At 36.6% G+C, this 25,682-nt stretch overlaps 1 protein-coding gene and 1 long non-coding RNA gene across 6 annotated transcripts in view; one reads left to right on the plus strand and one right to left on the minus strand.

Moving 5' to 3' along the window:
• The window catches only part of LOC106165238 (zinc finger CCCH domain-containing protein 10), an 89,308-nt gene that overhangs the window by 57,126 nt on the left and 6,500 nt on the right, over positions 1-25,682 (minus strand). For 3 of the 5 annotated variants that reach the window (XR_001238664.2, XM_013543351.2, XM_087012454.1), the window contains one exon: positions 11,588-11,651. The gene's annotated coding sequence lies outside the window, so the exon portion shown is untranslated. Of the gene's footprint in view, positions 1-6,336; positions 6,356-11,587; positions 11,652-16,208; positions 16,648-25,682 lie in introns of those variants that run through there. The other 2 variants (XM_087012455.1, XM_087012456.1) reach the window with 2 other exon arrangements.
• On the plus strand, positions 225-24,877 carry LOC147761637 (uncharacterized). Its single transcript, XR_015334428.1, has 3 exons — positions 225-316; positions 966-1,158; positions 24,704-24,877. It is a non-coding gene; the product is annotated as an uncharacterized LOC147761637 (long non-coding RNA).

Consider the following 25,682-nt stretch of genomic DNA (forward strand, 5'->3'; position numbering starts at 1 on the left):
ACCCACATGCATGCATGCCCCCCACACACACACACACCCAAAACCCACAGACACATCGTATAAAATGCTACATTTTCTACACTGACCAATGTGTTGAGAATAAACCTGAACCATCCATACAGTTGCTACTGTGTACACTTTTCAAAACACCATTACCCCAAAACGCATGCTGCTGTCAATTTAAAGAAACCAAAACTTCAAAGTAACTTAATATTCCTAAAGCCCTTTCGATTGCATGTTGTTGTTTAACTTGCAATCAAGCAGTGATTGGAGTTTCAACAGAAAGGCAATTTTATGGAAGTATCTCTGAACTAAGGTCAGTGTTCAAAGAGAGTATAACACGAAAAGAAGCTGTTTTGAAATTTTTCAGTGTAAGAAAATATTCAGTAGCACACAAATGGCTAATTTTGTTAAATAATAAGTCATGTTAGTAGCAAGGGGTTTCAGACCCATGGGAGGTAGAAGTCACATCTAGAAAATGCCAATTAATGAAAAGTCAAAATTTCACCAAAAAACTTCATGAAAATTTATCTTATTATCCAAACGTTAGCCAATTAATATTCTGAATAGGTCAAAGTCATTGTTTTGAGCAGTTTCTTTTCTCAATGAGATCTTCAGGGACGGATCTAGGCCGTCTTCTGGGTCTTCCGGAAGATGGTCAGAATTTCAAGTCTTTTCAAGATTTTATATAGACGGGTATCTAACTTTTTCTGTCGGAAGACGGTCAAAAATGAGGATGGATCAACAAAGATAATTTGGAAGACTGTCAGAAAATATCTCTGGATCCGCCCCTGATCTTGTGCTCTAGTATGAAGAAAAGGGGTCTCAAAATGGAGAGAACACAACCACTACTCTTAATTATCATTATATTGAAAATTCAATTATGTTTTTTTTTTTTTTTTTTTTTTTGTAATTATATATTTCTAATTTTCCTTCTTTTATCTCATTACCTCTACACATTCAAGATGATGTCATCAATAGAGCCCATCCCCCTCTACCTTGGAGTTGAGAAAAAAAAACTTAAAAATCATGTCTATTGGGAGAATAGGAGCATCTCTTTCCACTATCAGTAACGATAAGCCCACGTTGATTCGGTGGAAGTTGGTATCAGTCTTATGATGTGATGACATCATGATAATTACAGCAGACAAGGCAAATGTTAGTTCTTTACCACCAGTCCTCTTATCTGTAATTTTTGATATAATTACAACAAATGATGAATACAGGGGACAAGGCAAACTTTAAGATAAGTTATTTGCAATCAGTCCTCTGACTCTCAGGGTGCAATCATGATAAATGATGATTACAGTTGACAGGGCACTTCTGATTCATTAATTTTAATAACATCATCACTCACTGTGATACTTTTGTTACTCAACAAGCTGCAGCTAATTAAGTTTCACCATCACATGACAGTTCTAGGTGTTTTTCTTGGAAGAGTTATGAAGGTCACATTGTCATGACCACCGAAAAAAAATGGAAAATAATTTTTGATAGCAATGATAAAATAAAAAACTAAAATCACAGTTATTTCGTAACTCCAAAAGCTGTCACACTAATAATAGGATGATATACCAGAGATCTTTAAGCAATGAATTTTGAAGTGCCTGTACTAATGCCCCTTTCCCCCGCAGACCCACCACTTATCGCAGAATATGCCGACTACCTGAGATTTCACTGAGAAAAAAAAATCCTTTCAACATACCCCTCTACGACTACTTCACTTCCCAGCACTCAAAGTTTATCTCAAATTTCTACCCCTGACTTAACAGTAGCAAAGCTCTTACATCTTAAACTTTAAAAACTGCACTTTTTATATACCTGTAAGTGTGCTGCTACAGCTTTTTACGCTTCACTCAATTGGTTTACAAGAATGTTTCACTTTGCAACCCCCTTTTTTAAACATTTTTTCAAGAACTTGGTTACTTCAACTACAAGAGGAAATCTCTTTGCAAACTCACAAACAGAAAACCGGGGCACCGCTCAGCAGTTCACACAATTTGTTTCATTTGGCCACAGGCGTACAAATAATGATGTTGAAATATGTGTCCCTCTCAATACGTGGGCCTAGCTGACACAATGGCCGAGTTCAACCAAGAGGGAAAGTCAACTAGCTCTCGGATATTATTCCAATAATGAACACAGAGACTCTAATTATGCGTCTGATGACTATAAATAGCCTACAGGGAAAAAACGATCTCAGAATTCGAACCTTCAGAGCTCAGTGTGTATGTTCCATTTCTACTGTCTGCGCCACATGATACTTTTTATTACATTACATCAAAATTTCTAAAGTAAAGATGCAGGTCCATAGCCAGCAAATTTAAAAGGGGGGTTCTTTTCCTCGAAAAAGTGGACCTTTTACAATGAAACCTTTGTGTACCTACATCAAATTTTTACCCAGAATGGACCTTTCCCTGACAAAAAGGGCAGTTCTTTCTAAACCCCCAAGCAAAGGGCCTGAGACGGCAGACTTTTTGATTATAAGAATATCTGACTTTCTGTTATTTGGTAACAGATGGCTTGAATTGTGCAGATGTGAAATGGAAGTTGTTGACATCATTTCATGACACTGAGGAGCAAAGATGGCAGATTGAAGCAACTGGAAATTTAGTTTAGATCGCAGTAATAAAAAGCAACTTGGAGCAAACCCAAAAAAGTGAAAAAAAAGAATGAGAAAAAAACAAAGAAATGATGAAAACAGCTATTATTTCCTGAGACATTGGGTGTCATATTACTGGTTCCTTTTGTAAACATTTGTAAACATTTACCATTTTTGCAACAAAATAGAACTAGAAAAAGACACAGTCAGCTTTCACCCCATTTCCATAGATTAGATCGACCTACTTTAGATCGACCTAACTCCCTGGGGGTTCACGCTAAATAGCTGTCAGCCGGGCGGACACGAAAGTTAATTACCCCCTGAAAGCTTGTAGTAGGCGGGACGGACATTTAAGTCGGATTATCTGAAAGTAATCTAGTGAGACTCCCCGCGGGGATAGATCGATCTAAAATCTATGGGAATAGAGCCTTAGACTATACATGCAATATAAGTATTAGAAATGGCCTCGTGGTTTGAGTAGAAAAGGTGAGCAATTCAAATGCCATTATTACAGAAACATCCTTATTTTCATGCCTTGCAAAATGCATGGTAATCACTCAATCAATACAAACAAAATATATAAGTAACTTCTGTCAAATAATGTTTTATTGACAACTTTCTCAAATGTCAATTTGCAAGTTATGAAAAATGAGTTGTCTTTGTGTGAAATGGTCTAATGTTATAAGTGTCTGAAAATGATGAATCTTAAAAAGAAGAAGAATATGAATCTTTAAAAGAAGAATAATATAATAAGTTAGCCTTTTGGAAAATTTACAGAATTACTCTATTCATCAATCCTACCACCTTGCGTGTCTGCAAACGTGCGAAACAAATAACTAGAATAATCATGAAATAATCATAGAATAAATGATGGAAGGTTAAATCTGTTTTCCAACCTTTGCATTTGCTGAACATGCAAATAGTAAATAAACAGGTTGTTGAAGGCAATGTTAAAATCAAAGGGCAATTTAACAAGTAAAACATTTACTGGTATTTTTGTGATAATAATCATTTACTTTGGAAGAAAAATTTACTGAAACAGCTATGTTTTGTTTGCCCTTGTCACAAGAGCATCATCAGGCTGAAGGCCAACAGACCATTGGGTGTTGATAGATCTATATGTAAACAGATTTGGGGTGAAATGACCTGGTAAAAGATGGGGGTGGGGCAGCTGATACATGTATCCCTGTGCTCTATTCAAATAGGATTCCTTGGAACCATGAGCAATTTTAATGATAAAGTAAAATATTGTTTGGCAACAAGATTCACATAAACTTATCAAAAGCACTTCAACACACAAATGCCAATTTCACACCAAGGGAACTCAATATGTGGCCCTGGTAGAGAGCAGCTATCTAAGCAGACAGACCTCTGTCAGCCTTTTAACCTTGATGTGTTCTTTAAATTGCTTCTTTTGTCCACTCCGAATGTCCTCTTTCAAATATTTCTGTACCATGTTTTTTAGTTCACATGGGGATAAAGACTTGGAGTGAGCTGGGTCAGAAACAAAATTTAGTGTGTGTGTGTATGTGTGTCTGAATGTGGTAGTATGTATTGTAGGAGAACATGTTTTGGTATAGGTATAACAATCTACATTTTTCTTTGTTTTATAAAAAGCAATCACCATAAATGTATGCAGAAAGAACTTCCTTTATAGAACTTTGAAAAACTATAACAGGTAAAACAGCCAACTTTTCTATACATTTACACTAAGCAATACACCACACACACACACACACACACACACACACACACATATACATGCACACAGACACACACTAGAGAGAGAGAGACGGTTGCACGTTCCATTAACTCTTGAGTCAAAACAAAATCAAGATCAAAATCAAAATGTCCCATTTCATCTGCAGTCAACAAAGCTGAACTGCCAGCGCGACCATGTTCACACTGTGCTGAGATGCAGCACCAAGTACAAATAGAGATATTTTCCTTAGATACCAAAGATATTTCTCTGGCTATCCCTGTGCCCATTTCTGTTCTGTGTCCAGCAAGCATTCAGGTACAGAACTTGAGAAATGAAGTCATCCTCCATTTAGTCTCTAGTCTAGATACAGCCTGTTTTCATGGAGCATAGAGAAAAGTTAAAAGGCTTAGGGACCATTCCCAGACCCTATTGTACTTACTGTGAATTGATCCATCTCCAAGGGGGTCTCACTAAATTGCAATCAACTTCAGCGGCTTAGATGTCTGTCACGTCTACTGAAGCTGCTAGGGGGTAATTAATATTTTTAGCAACTTTAGTAGGCATGCCAGGCATCTAAGCCACTTAAGCCGAAAGCAATTTAGAGAGATCGCTCGATCTTAGTATGGAAACCCAATCTTAGCTTTACATCATGCCAAGACCTCCAAAACAACTACTTTTCGAAAGTTTGGTTTGTACACATTACCAACATGTGAACGCGGCCTGGGAGAGTCTGGTTTGTACACATAACTATCATGTGAATGCGGCCTGGGAGAGTCTGGTTTCACTTCAAGTCAACAAATTGTTCGGTGAGAAACACAAAACCCCAAAAAACTGGTTCTATTCAAGAGCAGTTAATTCCCCATTACTGTCAGATGTTATCATATTACACCCTCAACTGGACTACTGCAGCCATATGGGGCTGGTTGGGAGCTATGAAAGCATCAGCACTCATCCCAAAAGCTGGGGAATTTGACTGCATGATGTACATGTACTACTGAATATAGTAAGATGTGGACACAATTTTTCCATAGCCTTTTTCTTTCTGAGATTTTAAGCTAGCTGGTGCATCATTTAAGTTCAGTGTGTGTGTGTGTGGGCACGTGCGTATGAGAGAGAGAGAGAGAGAGAATGCCAGTAAAAAAAAGTCACCCTGGATTTCTCTCTCTCTCTCCTGTTGCATCAAGGGGTAAAGTCCCTGACTAAGACAAGATGGGACAGTATTCGGTCTAAAACATCCTTGTCTGAACAGTAATGAAAGGCAGAATTGCAGTAGGATGGCACGTGGGAGTCTTCTTCCTGCTTAAAATCATCAAATCCTATGAAAAATGATAGAAATGTAATGTATCCTTCATATCTAACATTAAACCCCAGTTCAGCAACAGCAGGGGTGATTCAATTGTCTCCTTTGTAGTTCAAATAATTATCCGTCTTTGTTTTCTTCTTGGAATCATGACATAAAAGCCACCTCACACTGTGGGATAAAAGCTTAGCTACCAGCCTTGGAGCCGAGCAGCTCAGCTCCTTGCCAGGTTCTACTGACTGCATGTAAATGAATTAAAATTATGTTCTATTTACTGATTACTTTAAGCATCTTTTTGCTAATATTTCACTTATTTTAATCCTTGTATCACTTCTAATTTATTTTTGTTTTTACATTTTATCACAGTCCAGTGTACATATTGAGACTTTCTCTTAAAGGTGAACCCATATGACCTTTAAAAGATTTCATTGTGGGTTTTTTAATACAATTATACTTTAAATTAAAACCCAATATTAAATTACCAAGATATCAGAAAGAGGTTCTATCAAACTTCATAAAAAGGGGAGTCAAATTGAAACAACCTAATAAACCAAAGGTTACATGTGAGAGCTCCCAGAAGCCATACATATGCTCCTTTACAATCAAATTATAATGGACGTATATATCCTTGGAAATCTTCCAAGACTCTGCTTTGTCTGAGATCTTCAATTATTAGGGTTTCCGGCTCAAAATAACCTTATTAATAGATGCATAATTGAAAAAAATCCATACCTGTCATTTTTAAACCAATTACTTTATCTTAAATGTCCTTCACTGCAAATCTTTGAAATAGAAAGGTCATGAACTGGCAGGTATTTATCTGTTAGTAATTGGTTGAACTTGCTGCCTTCAATCAAATGTACCTACTAAACCTTGCTTATTATTTCAAATCTTCTCAAATCCTCTGAAATTAAAGATGTGAGGTAAGCCGTCTTGATCAGTGGGTGTCAAGCTTAACAGTGGCCTTTTTAACTCCACAACCTGTCAATCAAAACTTGGGGGGAAACCAACAAACGGCGACGCTCCATTAAATTAGAGCGATCAATTATTGTGGTACAATAATGGGAAACCAGTGTATTTAAGAAGTACATTAGAGTCCACCTGACATGTATTAATATTAGTTTTTGCCAACCTAGATCTGCCACTGAAAATAACACTAAGATATGGCGTCAATTTTTATTGCTAGTAAAACAAGCTTTTAGGTAACAACAGCACAAAACTGGACAAATAGTAGAACCAGTGAAATCATGACAAAGTCATCCAATGGAGATGACAAAACTATCACTTCAAAAATAAAGTTAAAGACCTACTAGGATAACAATCAAGTATGAAAAAAAAAACGAATGAATTAAAAATGATGACCTCCATTGCATTTTTGAAAGCATGATAAGTATTAACAGTTTCAATTTAAGGATAACTTTAACTTTAAAAAAATAAGAACTGACAGTAGTAATAAGGGTAGCCAGTCTAAAATCACTTAAGTCAGATTAAACACTAAACAATACCAGATTTAACCAGACAATTTCTTCAATAAGCGCCTTTTTTAACAACATCACCTCAAGTCACATGCTAAACCAATTTCAACTTTAAGACACACGTAGCTTAAATTCTATCCAAAATCTGTCCGCAGTAATAAAAATGGACAACCCAAATGCACTTAGTTAAATTATAGATGCCATTATGGAGCAATATCATATTATAACTAAGGGTTTCCCCTGTGGAGCATTTTTCAAAAAAACATCCGAACAATTTGATATTCAATCATTTTTAGTTTAAAAATAAGATATAAGATAACCCCATCTGACCACAGTCTGTCAGAACTATTAACAAAAGCAGATGACTTTGCTTTACTAAACGAAATTAAATACTTCACCAATGACAGGTTGGATGCAAAGAAATCCCAGAAAATCCATTTCATCATTTTCCAAAATGTCATATCCATCAGGTATGGTGTGGTCAGTGCTTAAAAAGCTTAAAGATGACCTTCAGTGTCTTAAGTCTGACATCCTTAACAATAAAAGAGCACAACCTCATCATATTAGTGCTTAAACCTTAAAGGATTTATGACTATCCCAAAAGCCTTCCGCACTTTAACTGGAGAGTATACTTAAATATCCACCATTCCACAAGTAATCCAGCTTCAAGTTGTCCTTCAACTCTCTCAAGTACCAATACCAGGACCAACCTTGACTGCCCTTTTTTTCAAAAGTATGTTGTTAGGAAATCTACCTTTAGGATATACATTGCTTTTGCGAATGTGAGTCACTTCAGCTATTTTAGACATTGAAAAACAAGGCCATTCTTGGTCCACCCCTAATGGTCTGTACATAAAAACAGGCTTATAGGTCATTACCATACATTAATTAAACCTCTGTGACATAGGAAAGAATGTTGAAATTCCAGGTTAGTTAATTCTTTTTGCTACCACAGAGGTCTTGTATGCCTTTCTATAACAGCATAGCAATCTGATTGTCTAGTCACATACGGTAATTCTCCAATCTATACGAACGATTAAAATTAATTATTTTTGGAAGATAATCATTTTGTTCGTAAGGCTTGAAATTCAGTCTGCTAAAAATTGCCACGCGTTCGTATCCATTGAAATACGAATGGAATACGGCTGTACCGGAAATTATCTCCACTTACCTACATTGCTAAGTGTAAGCATTACTTTCAGATTAAATCACTGTGATCAGCTTTTAGCACAAACAAATTATTCTTGCGATATTGCAATGAATGAAAACAAACTAAACAAAAGTCGGGAATTCAAGTTAAGAAACAATTCCTTCATACTAAAGAGGTACATTTCTCCCAAGACAAGACAACATCGTTTTTCCCTGTTATGTTTTACCAAGACAGGACAACATCGTTTTTCCCAACTTCTGTCAAAAACAGACAAGAATATTTGCGTATCCAGTTGCATATTTTATTTAATGCGTATTTACTTTTAATATGATTTCACATATAGAAAATCTGCAATATTAATAATGTCACACACACCCCATTTGGCCTACATAAATTTCTTCCGCCAAAACAAAATACTTGAAACTCCTCACAGTAGATATCACTGACGTTAATAGAGATTATACTTGATATGAAAAATAACATCAGCTCAATTCACGTCTATTTATGTAAGTCTTTTACAGCATATTAATTTGCACGCAATCAATGTAAACTTAATCAGAAAAAATACAGAAAACTGCAGGTAAATTTGTATAAAGTCATACGGCACCTTTATTTTTCACAATCACCAATATCAGTAAGGTTTACCTAATAGTTGTTCATGAGACAAGGTCTTTAACAAGGAAAAACAAACAAACAAAAAAGCATGAACTTTATCACAACTCAAATTAGAAAAAGAAATACAATACAAGACAGAACTCCTCTTAAAAAATTTAATTTCCTAATGACTACCAAAAACAAAGAAAAACTCGATCATTGACTATGGATTTCTCATACTCTTCTGTTCTGCGTGGGTTTCACGTTTATAGATTTTACTGGAAACCAGTTATCGGTGAAACACCGATGGTGGATGTTGATGATCAGTCGGCCGGCAGAAGTTAAGAAATGATAATAAACAGTAAGTAATTTATGTGTACTGATGCTTTCAATAATTTCTAAATAACAATAGGGTTTTAAAACTGGCCTGCAGCTGCCGGCGGGCAGGTTGAGTCCTTCTATCGTCTCATTCAAAAACAGCACAAATACATGATAACAATCTCTCCTGTCAAGTGGCATTTCCTTTGTTTGGAACGGTGGTCTGAAAACTCGCTTTGACGAATCATGGGGCGAGTTTCAATTGGGCACACTTTCTTGCGTTCGGAAAATTTAAATTGTGCCCAAGGTGAGTTTAGCGATCGTTCGTACAGAACGGAGACAAAAAATTCAGATTCAGAGAAAAAACGTTTCGTTCGTAATTATTGCGGCGTTCGTATAGATTGGAGAATTACCGTACATAAAGTTACTTTACTCATTTGAGTTTATTTATTTATTTATTTATTTATTTATTTATAAACAAACATATGTACAAACTTTGCTGTTTGTTCAAGTAAACAGGTTCAGGCCTTGCTGCTAGTATGGACTGACTCCTATCACAACACTATCTCTGCAATTATCAAATTAAACAAAAGCATTCATTCCTTATTCTAACACCTTTTCAGTCGATTATCAAACAGAAATTGATAAACATGACTGTCCCAATGATAAAATACTAAGAATTAAACTCAGCATAAATGGTTTCATTTCATTTGACAACCCAATACATAAATGAATATATCAAATTATTAAACTAAAGGCTAAATTTCCAAGAAAATTAATCCCAACATCCAAGTCGACGTTGATAAAGACTTTTATTCATAAACAAAGACATCAGTAAATTATCAGACTTGGCACCCTACCCATCTAACTGAATTTTCTTCTGACAATTAAATCAATACACACAGCTTTTATTCCAAGTGTCTTGCTACTGGGTGTAAATTTAGAAACCTTCATCTCATCAATTTCTTCAAATTTCAAACAGATTTTAGAACAACTGACTGCAAATCTTACAAAGATCTGCCGTATTCACTTTTGCAAGGAATCTGAGGAGCCTTTAAAATATTCATTCATTTTTTTTATTGATTCATTCTACTTAAGTTTATTTTAGTTTATTGTATTTTACTATTTTTTGAGTCTTCAAACAAAGTTCAAAGATGCTAAACTTACTGGCCTTGACCCTGACACCTGCTGACCTTGGTGACCTTGGTCAACTTGGATACGTGAAGGGCATTTAATTTACCTACTCATTTGAGAAAATGTCGGCTATTGATATTGCTCATGTGACATTATGAATGGTAATTTTTCTTTAAATCTGAAGACACCAAAGTAATAAACACAAAATTGCATGCCAAGTGTTGGTTGGACATATTTTTCGAGCAAACAATATCACCTACCTTGAAATATATGATGTTTAGAATGAGTCAGACGTTTGATTTTGTTGAGGTATTATCACTGTCGGATATGTAAGGTTAGAGAGCATTCACATCATGAAGAGCCAAGGTCTAGCAAGGCCAAGACCATAAAGAAAGACCACGTAATCCTTTAATCAGGCCTACCCAACTACCAGACTCGGCACCGAATGATGAGTGTGTGTCAGATCGCATTACACAGTATCATACCCTGAACAAATTTTGAGTGGTGATGCAATGCTTTTCAACCCCGCTGAGAATTGTCACTATCACATCGCGTACTAGGCAAGAGCGGTGTCACGTCCGATACTGTGAAATGCGATCTGATACACACCTTGAAAACGTGTAGTGTGGTCTGATCTACCGGTGAATTCAGGATCATTCGGTGCCGAGTCTGGTAGTTGGGTAGGCCTGTTAATAGTCTCTCAATGAATGTCAATGAATGTCATTGAGAGACCATATTTAGGTCTCGGCCTTGCTAGACCTAGGCTCTTCTCGATGTGAATGCTCTCTTAGAAGACTGTAGAACACCACCCATACATTTTGCACCACACAGAATCATGACAATAACAGTAGATCTTAACTTTTATCAGTATCTTAGAAAAATGACAGAGAAATGCTTTTTTCCTCTTATTCAACTCAAATTGTGAAAATAAGGCCATCATTAATCAAAAATGAAAAAAAAAATGAAGACATGCCATCAGCAGCAGACATCAGTTCACGCTGCTTTCAAGTGCCATATTGATTTTTGCTATCAGTTTTAGACAGGCAACCTGGCAGAAAAAAGCTTTATTTGATCACGGAAGACTCCGATTAGAAAAAATGAAAACACTTCTTCAGCAAAAAATTACAGTAAAATTAAAGAAAATATGTCAAATAATGATATTACTGAAACTTGGAAAAAAAAACCCTTCACCAAATGAAGGCAATTTAATTTTGCTTAAAAAAAAAGGAATAAATATATAATTGTGTTCAATGAGTTGTGTGATGCGTCCACTTCAGTAACTACTATAAGTATTTTTGGTAAAATCGCTCACCTTAATGTGTTTAATGCCTTCAGTATAAAAATGCAGCTTTTCTTTTCTTCTTCTCACAAGCTACCTGCAAAGAAATAAAAGTAGAGCTTGACAACTTTCTGATATTGCTATTTGTAATACCATACAATCATGTGTCAGCGTCTCCCTGCTAGTCGGTTTAAACAATCTTGCCTTCCCTCCGTCTCAGCATAACATCTTCTGCAATGCGCTTTCTGCCTTTTCCTTCTTAAAATTCACAATGGATCAAACCAAACAGAGCATGTTCTCTCAAACAAAAAAGCAGATAGACATAATTCAATTATCTTTAGGTTATGCCTGTTACATCAGGCATAAATATCGTGCCTCCTGGGACTAGAGAGTTATGTGGCCAAAGTTGATAATACAACCTTAAGTACATTAATAAAGCAAAGCAAAAAAAAAAAAAAAAAAAAAAGACTTGGTCTTCTGAAACTAATTGTGCTCTTAAATGTTGTACAAACAATAAAAAGAAAAATTATTTTCTTGTGGCAAAAAAATAATGATAAAAAATTGTCTGCATCTGCCCTTGGCACAGATTCAAAATACCATTTATCGGCACTTCACACTTCACATAAAATTGCCTTGCAGTGCACAAGAGTTATATAAGTCCAGTGATTGTACAATACTGAACTGCAATGTACATAGCCAAAAAAAAACTTTCACAAACAACGAAACTGAAAATACCACATTTTGAAGCCATCTGCGCATCTTTAAAAACACACTAAAAAGACAAATAACACTTAAAATCAGCAGCCAAAAGCTAAAATTTTGTCAAGTACTTTAAATTTTCGATCATCATCACTACCTTGAGACAACTAGAGTGTGGGTGGGTGTGGGCCCACACAATACCAATATTTCCTCACACTCAATGTATGGCAGTGTATTCAATTAGCCTTCAACAATATATAGATATTTGATATTTGATGGTTTTTTTAGCTGATTTCCAGCTAAAAGGAAAAGTAGATGAATTGTTTGCATAAATACAAAATGTGATATGTGAGCAATGGTCATGGAAACGACTTTACTGCACTGTTGTGAAAAGTCAACGAAAGAAACTTAAGATCTTTGCATTGAAGCATACAAAGGCAAGCAATGGAAAATGAGTTTCGTTCAGGCTGCGTGAAACCTGAAAGAACTGATCTGAAGCATGTTCTTTATATACTGTGCTTTGAATGAGCTGAAGAACCAACAGTCACCACGGGTGGTAAGGAAAAGTATCAAAAACCTTCAAAATTCGAGGAAGTGTCTTTTGACAACAGTTTGCAAAGCATTTCATTTCAAGTATGTCCTCTTTGTGTAACGACAAACTGAAGCAAACAATGGCATCAGAGTACATATAACCTTTTTGAAGTTCTTTGATGACAAAATATCATACAAGGAGATTGGTAAAACCTTCAAGTGTTTTGTACTGAACAAAATGCTATTCAATATTCAAGTCAAATACCAGCTAAGTGTGGGATGCAGCGACTTCTAAAATAAGACAAACATCACAGTGAGAGAACTCTCTCTTCAAAAGATTTTTTCAAAAGAGGTGTTTTCTTTTTGATTCACATAAAACAATAGCAGCAAGTTACTTACGATTATTAATATTTTGAAAAAGATTTGACACATGCTTTTACTTTTCAATTCTGGTTACTAGTTAGAAATTCCAAAGTTTGAACAATCTAAAGTAAATGCTATCTTTGGCAATTGCTCAAAATGGGGAATTTTTTCCACATATTTCAGTTGTTTGTCAACACTTTTTTCTTAAAAACCTTCTTGACACAAGATCGTGCACAGTACCCTAGTGGTAAATCATTAAAAATACTTGTTATTTCCAATCCAGCTTATAACAATCAAATCTACTGTCAGTAGCAATACCACTAATAACTAAGGCCATTTTTACATGGACCAGTACAATTATTGGGACTGAAACACTTAGACTGGTTCTGACATTTAATAACGCTACAAGTGGGTTTATTCCCTTTCACAAATTCGCCTTTTGGTTGTTTGGACAGAAAGTCTTATTGGCAATACACAGCTCAAATTTAATCCCTACAACTGGCTGTGCTAAGCATGGGGTAGGGGAGATGGAGGGTGGGGGTGGGGAGGGGTCTGTTTTAGCAAGTCTCTTATGTAACAGAAGTAACCATTCTATTAATTTGTCAATCTACCAAAGTACGGTATTTCAATACTGATACATGAACAACTCGATGTGGAAAGGGCCCAATGTCTCCTATTCTTAGCAGATCTTACATCCTAAAATTTTCTTTCAGGAAAAAAAAAAAAACACCATGCAGACAAGCCTCATTATCAGACCCTCACCTTCTGCTAAGACACTTAGGCAGTCTTACAAAAACTGCTGGAAGAAATTATATGCTAAATGTTCTGCCACCAAAATGTCAAAGTCGTTTTACCCCTTCATTTCCTTGAAATTCTGGTAAATAGACAGTGATCAATTGCCAGTTTGTTTTTTTGGGAATGTTCAGGGCTCTTCAGGCATCTTCAAATTGCTTCAGAAACTATTTGCTTACTGTGCAGCTATTTTAGCGATGACCTTCTTCTCGATCACTTGCCAATGCAAATTTCTTCCCTGTATCTCTTTCAAGATCTGGGAGACCTGTACTTCCTCTCATTTTCCAGTAGTCTGTCAATATTCTGAAGTCAAGTATGTTTCCATGAAAAGATTAGCAGAGCTCTAGGCATTTTCCTTGTTGATCCTTCTGTGTAAGTTCAACCTGGGTGACAACCATTTCAACCTAAGACCAGCTTTGATTATAAGGTTAACACAGGAGGTGTTAAGAGAAGGGCAAAAGGTGACACTCGTAGGCCACATTCACAACAGAAGTTGATCCACAGAATAACAGATCCGCGGATCACATGTATATGACCGACCCAACAGAAAGCTTATCTTTTAATCCCCTGGGGGAATCAATTCAGTGTCTATATGAGGATTATGCAGCAAACTTTCAAGTAGATCGGCCATATTTGATCCATGGATCAGTTAGTCTATGGATCAACTGGTTGTGAATGCAGCCATATTATATCAACACCCAGATCCCTTACCAGATCTCAATAAGCTTCCACAATACTTCAATATTGGGAGTTCTTTTCTGAATTCATCTGCACTTTCTAGTTCCTTTGATTAAAGTTATTTCCAGGAATCAAGCTATTAATTCTGCAATTATGCAAAAATGAAAATATCGGACTGTTTAAACACAGGCTACACACACAAGTCAAAAATTGAATTGAAGTCTGGGTCTGAACTTGTGTCAATCTGATAAAAAGCCATTTGGAAGCTCAAGGGGACATTTTCACAGCATGTGGCCAATAAGTCAGCTGAGACCTATTGCAATCGACTTTTACCACCAAGACACCTTCATGCACTATAACCTTCAAAAAATCACCAAACGTACCCCACATAAGTTCAGAACTGATCCAAAATACAATAAGAGTGAAAGCAGCAACCAGTTTCTGCATAGAAAGGAGACGTTTTCATGAATCTAGAATTGCATATCAACAAAAAAATGGAAATTGCTCAAATCTACAGCAATAACTAGATCAGTCAGTGATACCAACCCATGTCATTATACCAACTGGCCATGAATACACTACCAAGGGCTCATTCCCAATAAAACTATTACTTCAGATTAATACAACTCCTCGGGGACTCTTGCTGAGTGCAATCAGATTAACAGATTAACACACCTCTTCTTGGCATTGAACAAAAAGCAATGCTTTATTTTGCTTTCTCTGTGAATGGTAATTGAAGTATAATACAAATATGTTGGGAACAAGAAAAGGCATGTTAATCTCTTAATCTGATTGCATTCAGCGAGAGTCCCTGCAGAGTTGGATCGACCTATGTAAAGTGATAATTTCATCAAGAATGAGCCATACGTAGCAGTCTCTAAGGCCAGCTTCATAAAAAGGCTATAGCCTGAGATTTCCCCAAGTCCTCTTAAAAAGACTTTGTGTTTATCTGAAACAACTGTCATGCCTCTCATCTTTTAAAGGAGATATGTTATGTCATTTAATTGGAATACTGCTAAATCTACTTGGTGCCAAAGTGGACGAAAACCTGGGTCTAAAAGTTTAAACCATTTGGGTCTAAAAGTTTAAACCTATAGCTTCTTTGTGAACCAAGCCACAGCTCCTCAAATGTAAATGAACTTTTTTTCTCTCCCTTCCCTGCATATAACTCAATATCCCAGCCCAAGACTGGAATAAGTGATCATGAAACGAGCCAATTTCACAGACTTCTACATGACAATTTACGCAAATGGCTGATACTCTTGAATTGCATGCAACAAAAAGATCAGCAAGTATCAATCTTGATAGAATAATTTTTCCCCTTGATATTTTTTTTCATTTTGCTTTCTCTGTGAATGGTATTGAAGTATAATTTTGATTGCTTCTCTTGATGGGCATTAAAAGCTGTTTTTTTTTTTGTTTGTTTTTTTTTAATACAAAATTTTTGCTTTATAGCTAAATTTAGGGTTTATGTGACTGGTTAAAATGGAAGTATAAACATCTAAAATGGCAAAGCAAAGCCAATTTTAGAAATGCTTATCACTATTAACTATGTACAAGATAACTGAATAACAAGAAGTCTGATACTAACCTTGAATTACAGATAAAAAATGAGAAAAACTCAAATTTAGAATGATGCATGTGTCAGTCCGCTCTATGATGATTACGTAAAATGAAACGTGATTACAATTACACTGCAGGATACTTTTTTCTTTCCTTTTTCTGCAAATTACTCATGATCTTTTCCCACCATGGCTCATTACCAGAGCTCAAGTCTCCCTTTAATACCATGAAAATGAGCCAATTTCAAGGAAATATACATGGCAATTTCTACAAATGCCTCGGCCTCCAACTGGCATGCAACAAAAAGACTCATACAGTCAACCCTGCTTGAAGAATATTGCTTTTTCTTTTCTCCTTATTTCAATTTCTCTGAATGGTACTCAGGCCTTCTCAACTTGTGTCACAAAGTAATTGTTTCGGTCGAAGAGAATTACTCCAGTGGTTTTTAAACACATTATCCAATATCTACTCAAATGAACAACAATATGATACTAGTAGACTTAAGAAGCTGCACAGAGGCAAATGAAATAAAAAGTTTTGTTTCAAATTGATAAGATAGCCTGACATCTGTTTTAACAATGCTGCCATCGTGGTGTCCAAAGGTACCATGATGGTCCATTTGCATGCCAGACTTGGTCTGTATGGTTTCTCATGCTATTTGATGATTGACCATTTTCAATTACCAAGGCCAACAATTGATTCCTAAACTATCTTGGTATTTGATTATTGTTCTGGGTCAGAACTGTCCTTTGGGGTCATTATGACCAAGGTACCTTTGAGCCAAATATGACCAATGGTCAACCAAGGTATTATGTGGCTAATGGTGGTCAGCTACAGCCATATTTCATCTGAGGACAATGCTGACCTCATGGCACAAGCAAACAGTAGGGGAGAGTTTAAACTGATTGCATTATTTCCTGCAGAGACCAAATCAGAAGGATAGGACACACTATACACATTACAGCTATTGCTGTAGTTTCTTGATCTTTTTTCTGAAGCTAATATTATTGACTATGGCCATTAATTTCATAAAAAATCAATGTAAATATCTCTTAAAATAGGCTCCATTAGATCTAAGAATCAATGGGAGTCCCTTCGTAATGAAGAGATTAATACACACATCGCAGTCAGGATGCATGATACGTGTGAGAGAACAGTGACAGGAGAAGATAGCTCTGACTGGGGAAAGAGGATCTCTCCCTCTCCCTCTCTCGCTTCATTATCAATCAGCAATTTATTACTTGTGATTAAATAAAAATGAATCAATAATTAATCTTTTGTTCAATAATGAATGCTAGAAGTCCAAGTTCACAATTGGCATGGAATCGGAAGATTATCAAGGTTCCACTTTTGGCAACTTTAAAGGGCCCCAGTTAACTTTCTTCACCCTTTTTTTTCTATAAAATATGTTTGACTTTTATCAAAAATGAACCAAAATGGTTCCATTTGAAAAGAATTAAAGGACACACTGCTATTCATCAAAATTCATTTCTGAAAGGGGCTTGTCCTCAAGCTTCAATATTTTACTTTACAAGAAAATGCATGAAGGATTGCAAGTTTTAATCCACTGACTGCACAAAGTAACATATCATGTTCTTGGAAAAGCTATTTCTAACCATATCTCGTTAATAAATCATCAACACTACATTACCCAAAGAACTGGTTATCACTTCAATATTGATTCTGAAATTTTTTTCACTTGAAAATTAATGGATTTCTCTTTCACAAACCAGTGAGCATGCATTACGCATGTAGCTCACTAAAAGGCACATTCATAGTCTAATTGAGATGCTTTAATTTAGTACCACAGTAGTTCAGCCAATTTTGAGCACTTGTATTTAGAACAGCAGACTAAGACCGCATTCTCAAAGAATTGAGCCAGGCTTTACAAATCCTGAGAACTAAAAATGGCGGACGTACATGAAAGAAAAACCGCCTAATCTTTTATTAGTCTCTCCGCCTCTCACACGCCTCCCCACACGTCGTCCCTGCGGGGTACAGTAATTAAATCTCGGCTCCGAACATGAATATCTCCATGAATATCTCTGGTGATATTATCTCCGTAGATAGTCGATTCATTGTTGCTCTACGGGCCAATTCATTCCTTTTTTGTCTCTGTTTTGAAAGATAATAGAACAGAAGAGCTATTTTCCTTCGATCGCCTTCAGCCGCCATGCTTTCTTCACCACGAGTTTAACTGATGAGCATGCGCAGTTAATATTTCTCAGGTAGCTTCCGCATGGCGAACGGGGCCGAGATTTAATTACTGTACCCCGCAGGGACGACGTGTGGGGAGGCGTGTGAGAGGCGGAGAGACTATTAAAAGATTAGGCGGTTTTTCTTTCATGTACGTCTGCCATTTTTAGTTCTCAGGATTTGTAAAGCCTGGCTCAATTCGTTGAGAATGCGGCCTAACAAATCTGTGGATCAAATATGGCAACCCCACTGAAATGCTTGCTGCTTAATTCCCAATTAGACAATTCCCATACAATAGATTCTCCCATGGATTACACAACAAGCATTTGAGTGGGTCAGCCATATTTGATTTACACATTTGTTAGTCCACTGTTCTGAATGCCCTCTTTGATTACAATCATTACAACAGCTGGTCAATCTAATCACTCAAATGTCCCACACATAGTATTCTCACCATGTTAACCCTGAGCAATTTTGTTTTACTCTTCAAAATAAATAGTAAACAACAGTAGTGGAAAATTAATTTTTTTTCCCTGACATATTCAGCTAGCTACTTTTTTCCTTACACAACATATACAACATTTATACCAATGTTTAAAATAGCTCATTACTTCCTACCTATTTAACATTCATTTCCCCTCCATATTTTCCAGCATACAGCCCTGGTATCTTAGTAATTCATCTTATTTCCATCAAGGATGATTAACCACCACAATTCATTAAATAAACCACCTTTTTAAACTGGTCTGTTTTAGACTATTCTAATCCAAATAGATCATTTATGAATTAGGACACATCACTAGACACTGCCGTGTGTCACTACACAGCATTCCAAAGACAAAGTAAGCACATGGTTTCCTTGGAGCAAAGTTCTTAAAAAGAGGGTAGGGCCATGACCCCCCCTCCTCCCACTTCTCCCTTTCTCCCTGCTGATTTGATTGGCAGAACCTAGTGAAAGAAAACTGTCCCAATAGGAATAAAGCGAGATGACCCTGGCACCTGAATTTACACCTTAGGCCACACTTTTTTAATTTTATGGATGACATCCTGCGCGCGCACGGATTTTCGCCCGTTCTCCAAAAAAAAAAAAAAAAAAGCCCCCCCCCCCCCAGCCCCCAACGAAGTCGGTTGTCGCAAACGTTGTTATTGAATTTGCAAGGAAATGAGCTTTCTGCGCATGCGTATTTTCGCCACGTGGAAATGCGGCCACTTTGCTGTCAAATTCATCTCTAGGATTACTTTCAAATTACACAACAATAAAAGTCATAAAGAGAACGGGCGCCATCGTTTTGGATTGGTATGCCATTGATATTGGGCATGGAGATATCACCTTTTTACAATTGTGCGAAAGGCTGGCGGCGGCTGAAACATTTCTGTGACATTCTGTATAAAGCAGCACATTAATACCAGGTTTTCTGTAGCGAAAAAGGGTCGTCAAGGGCGTCGAGGTATTTGGTGGGCTGAAGGTCGGACAGGCCACCTGACAGTTTAGCTGCTTCGTGTGAGTTGAAGTTGACAAAATGGCATCGTCTGAAATGACCTTTAATAGATTTGGTAGTATTAAGCATATCTTTGCATCATTTTTTAAACATTTCTGTGAAGTGTTCAAAATGTTTTAATATTCTGAGAATACAAATAAAGACACACTGTTTGATTGATATTTGTTTTATTGATTGCTATACCAAATGAATGCATGAAATAACCTTAAATAGATTTGGTAATATGAAGTATATCAATTCATGACTTTTTTTACATTTCTACGAAGTATTCACAATGCTTTAATATTTTGAGAGCATGGATAAAGACATATTGTTAGTTTGATACGTGTTTCTGTGGTTAAATTTGTGTTTCCAGCTGTGTACTGACAGCATTCCTTTACTTAAGCAGTTTTCTTTATTTGGACTGTTTTTTTTTTTTTTTTGCCCTCTCGCACCGATTTTGGGGTACCCAGAGGATGTCATCCATAAAAATAAAAAAGTGTGGCCTTAATTGCAAAAAGGTAAGCCCAAACATAGTCAGATTCTTGCACATGTATCTTTCTAGTCTAGTGTACAACACTTGTGGTACCAACAGCCTTGGTTTTAGCTCTCTTGGATGACTTTCATACTAGTACCTAATCTGCTTTGACATTTTTAAGCTATGTGTCTGAATACAATTTTGCGCTGTGGCTAACACAGCCTTCAATTTGGCAGGTATTTTTTTGTCCAAATTGGCTGAAAAAAATTCCTGAAACTAATCATCTAAAACAAAAGGCTTGTTTCTGTGAAAACAACAATTATTCTTTATACAAGGCAAAGAATTCTCACTAAAACAAATCAATAACATGTTGTCTCCTCTCTCTTAGGAATAATCCCCTGTTCATGGTTAATTCCAAACACAGTAATAAACAATGTAAACATGATTTTTCCATATTGCTGATGAACCTTATGTCAGCATCAATTTTGTTGTGCACTTCAAGCTACGAATTCCAATACCATCTGTCTTTACTTTTTTCCATTCAGCCACTCCTAAAATGCATGCTAGAGTTTCAAAATCAATGCAATTTTCCTGAAATTTGAATAATTTTCAGTAGAGAGATAAAAGAGATGATCTTCTACTTCCGTGCATCTTTCCTATCATAACACTCATTCAGAAGGGCACAATTCTATTTGAGTTATTAAATTTAGATATGATATGTCTGTAAGATGAATCCCACAGTCATTTGAACCTGTTTTTAAAAATCCTTTGAAGAGGGTTGAAAAAACAAAAATAAAGAGAGTCATTTATCATCCTTCATATGAACCTGACATTCTAATTTGATTTCCTTTTTTCCATTGGGGAGGGGGGGGGGGGATGAGAATCTGTCATATTACTTTTCAGAATCATTCACCATTCAGGTAGTCATTTCTTTTGAGCTACAACCCAACTGAAGGTATTCCAATTCTTTAAATAGGTGAAACAAGGTAAACGTAATCCTATTTAGCACTCTTACAAGGTCTCTGGCTGGCCCAAACATTTTGACTTACTAGTATTTTTATGGGCAGAAATTTGGGACTCAGGGGCGGGGCTGGGCAGACCCCCCCCCCACCCCCATCCCCACTTTCTCTCTATTTTAACATGCTAGCATGCACTGCAAGCAATGCAAAATCATTTCACTTTGGTGATGTCTCTACATAAATACTGGATCTATATACTAGTAAATAGTGGATTTTTTTATCTGTCAATATCAGAATATCCCACAACAAAGCACAATGACTGAGCTAACTCTAACACAAAGTTTTCTTTACCAAAATTTTACTTCAACTCTACTTCCGATAAGGAGAGTCTTCCCAAACGGACTTCAGTACAAAACTACTTACTTGACAGTAACAAAATCATCATGTTTTTCTTTGACTGATCTTATATTTCAACCATTTTGTGAATCAGTCAATAGCACCTGTACACCATACAAATATACCTGTACTTATACCTGTAACTACCTGTAACTTCACCCACTGCTGTAGTTAATAGCTCTGCCCCGTACCAATCAACATTCATGTAAAACACACAAATAAAATAATGTAAACAAAAAAAAAAAAATCTGCAGTACACCCATACATGTTCTGAATTGTTCAAACATTAAATGCACCTACTTATATGATGAAACCCTCATTCTCTTTGGTATCAAGGCCTAATATTGTTGCTTTCCAATCCCCTCCCCCCCCCACCCCCCAATAAAAAACTAGAGGATCAGAGAGGCGATTCCGCCTCCGGATATTGTACCACCAGCTGGAGTAAGCGCATTCGAATGGAACCCCCCCCCCCCCAAAAAAAAAAGGGACACCACAACCAGTCTTGTCCTTGACAAGCTCTATGCAATAAACAAGAATTTTCAAAATATGCAAAAAAAAAAAAAAAAAAAAAGAAAAAACAACATAAAAATGGTCCAATCAAGCGGATTTTCCAATTGGCCTGTATTTTCCTAACATTGATCACTCCTGTGATTTTCTAAACACTAGGCCTATTAGTTTTCCTTGAAATGTGTTATCAGTGTTGCATATATGCTGACAAAAGAGAAAACGTAAGGGCAACACTGAGCATATCTCTGCTAGTTTTGAAGATATGAGGGGCAAGAAAATATGCAATGGTCAGTTCATGGTATATGATTTCCTATTCAAGTTAATTAGTAACTATGGGTATCTCCTTGCTAATTTTGGAGATAAAGAGGCCAGAAAACATGCAAAGTACAGTTTATCATAAAAAGTAGGTCAAAGGTCAATTTCAAGGTCACAGTTAGATTGCCAGTATATGACTTCCTGTTCAGGTTCAATAGTAACTATGGGTGTATCTCTGCCAGTTTTCAAGATATACGGGAGATAATTTTTGCAAAGTTCAGTTCATGGTGAAAAGTAGGTCAAAGGTCAATTTCAAGGTCACAGTTAGATTATCAGTATATGACTTCCTATTCAAGTTCAATAGTAACTAAGGGCTTAACTCTGATAATTTTTGAGTAATTCACATTTTATTTTCACCAATGAATTTTGGATGTTGAATTTTTTGATATAGTGCAATGCTTAAGCCGTATCAAAAACAAAAAAAAATGGACACCACCCCCAGTGTTGCCCTTGACAAGTTCTACAAAATGAAAAAAACAAGAGGTCTCTAGCATTAACGGTTCCAGAATTAGAGAGAATTTTCAGTTTCAGCATCTTATGGCCGCTACTACCATGAAAATGCACCGATTGACCCCAAACTCACGAAAATGAAAGATGACCCTAAGGGTAACACCTGCCCATAATATTATAGGTAAGATATGTTTCGTTTCTAAATATCGGCTGAAATAAAAATTTTCTCGCAAAAAATTCCCATTTTTAGAAAATTTTGGCCCGTTTGACCTTGAAATAAAGGTCAAAGGTCAAATCCAAGGGCATATTTGAAATCCTCACATATGACTTTTGGTCAGCCATCTGTAGTAATTTTTCCCATAATTCCATTGGTTTGGGAGATATTTAGCATTGAATTTTCAAAATTTTTGACAAGGGTGCATTTCAACGAGCGTCACGCCCAGGTCAATGCACCAACTGAGACAAAAAAACCTGGGGGTTCAAGTTGAGATTATATGTGACCCAAATCCAAGAGATGGGGACACAGGTCCTTGCGGTCTAGGAGGAGAAGCGGTAACGGTGACTCGTATCCCACGTCATCCTGCGGAGCCGCAGGAGCCGCAGGAGCCGCAGGAGCCGGCGGAGCCGGCGGAGCTGTACGAGACGGGTCGGGACTAAAACCATGAGTACCGCCAGCGTACACGCTGGTGGTACTAATAATAATAATAAAAAGTTGGATTTGTATGAGGCTTTACGTGTTCCACTCATGGAATACTAATATTACACAATGGCGACAGATCACAAACATTGCCTTTTTTTCAGATAATAAAAAGTGCCCACTTCCTTCACATCTGGTTACTGGAGTCCCCACATCAAAGGGTATATAACACAGCATTCGTGCCAAACAGCATTATCATTGTTATCAAATTATCATGTAATAGACCAATTACACGGCACTACACTAGTGTTTTTCTTCTCTCAATGGCTCAATGAGAACGAGGTAGAGTAGTGGATCCTTTCATGCTTTTTTTTTTAATTGCATCAATTCATAAAAAGAAAGTTTGACTTAAACGTATCATCAGTTACTACCCTGGGTCTGCAATCAAGTAATATGCATGCTTAGAGGTGTGGTTACACATAGGTTGGGCTGACCCTACTGCCAGTTTTGGTGAAGGCAAGAGGCACATGGATGTAGAACTAAGACCCCATTCCTAGGATTTAGATCGATCCAACTAGATCGACCTAACTCCCTGGGGATTCACGCTAAATAGCTGTCAGCCGAGGGGGCATGAAAGTTAATTACCCCCTTACAGCTTGTAGTAGGCAGGACGGACATTTAAGCCAGATTATCTGACAGTAATCTAGTGAGACTCCCCACGGGGATAGATCGATCTAAAATCTATGGGAATGCACCCTAACTGTTGGCTATGCCGAAGTTAGCATAATCAGATTGCAATCGACTTACTGCCTATTTCCCCAAAGTCCATAATATTTTTGTGTGTCCATGTTTAAAACATTCTGGGTTAGACCTAAACAGTAACACTCATTCTCCAGTGTTATCAGGGTAATAAAACATAGTACAATTTTCTAGGTTTCAGGTCGGTCTTCAACCCAAGCTGTATATATCAAATAATGAAAGAGCCCGCAGATCTAGACTGTTCATGCGTGCCGCCATTATAAATGATAAATTACCTGTCTGAGGCCACGTACAGTCTGCTGCCATAACAAAGAGCGTTTTATTTATTTTTTTTTTCTTTTATTTCAGGAAGAGAACGATTGATTGTTCACCTCAGCTACTACTGTATGTGATGTTCTCACCAAAACAACTGGAGAAGCAATGCTGTGGGCCGATGCAAGAACAGCACCGCCAACTTCGAATTCCACAGGCTCACTGGAATTCCAAGTCAAAAACAATGACACAAATTGAAAATACTATTTATAATAAATTCTATAATAAATTTACAATATTCTCAAATATTAATTTTAAACCACATACAATGCTGTCAGCCGAACGCACTATAGTTAATTACCCCCTTACAGCTTTTAGTAGGCGGGACAGACATTTAAGCCGGCTAAGCTGACAGTAATCTAGTGAGACTCCCCATGGGGATAGATCAATCTAAAATCTGTGGGAATGCAGTCTATGTCCACTGCTAATCCGGTGTGAAATTCAAATTTAGAGTGCTCTAAAATGGCTGCCATAAGCAATCAGTAGAAACCCAAATTTGGAACTTGCTCGATAAATGCACTTGTTTCTTGAATATCATAAGAAGATTGCATCCTCCATAAGTTGACTGCAATTCACAGCCAAAACCAATTTATAACAAGACATGCATCATTCTAATAACTTTGGTCTGTATTCCAATTGGTTAGCTGCCATATCTATTTGGTAGATTTAATTCAATTTGTAAAATAGCTTGGCTCTTCCACTATTATTCAGACTCTGTTGTGTTAGGTACTTGTTCGAAAAGATGATACCACCACTTTCTTCAATGATTGAAATTATCAAGGAAATTGTCCGAGATATATTATCTTGTGTGCAATATACATTATAATTGTGAATGAATCTGTTTCAATTAATCTCATTGAAGTTATGTTTTTTTCCTTTGCATTTGACCATCATTATTCTGTCATTTGTCTGCATGGGGTTTATTTCATAAACATTTTTTATCTTGGAAAATTGGAATGACATTGACTTTAAATTAAGTCAGATTAGCAAATTCAGTAAGACATACATGCTATCA

Source organism: Lingula anatina, chromosome 5, assembly GCF_051362555.1.
Source record: "Lingula anatina isolate TDL-2025a chromosome 5, LinAna3.0, whole genome shotgun sequence".
Taxonomy (NCBI): Eukaryota; Metazoa; Brachiopoda; class Lingulata; order Lingulida; family Lingulidae; genus Lingula; species Lingula anatina.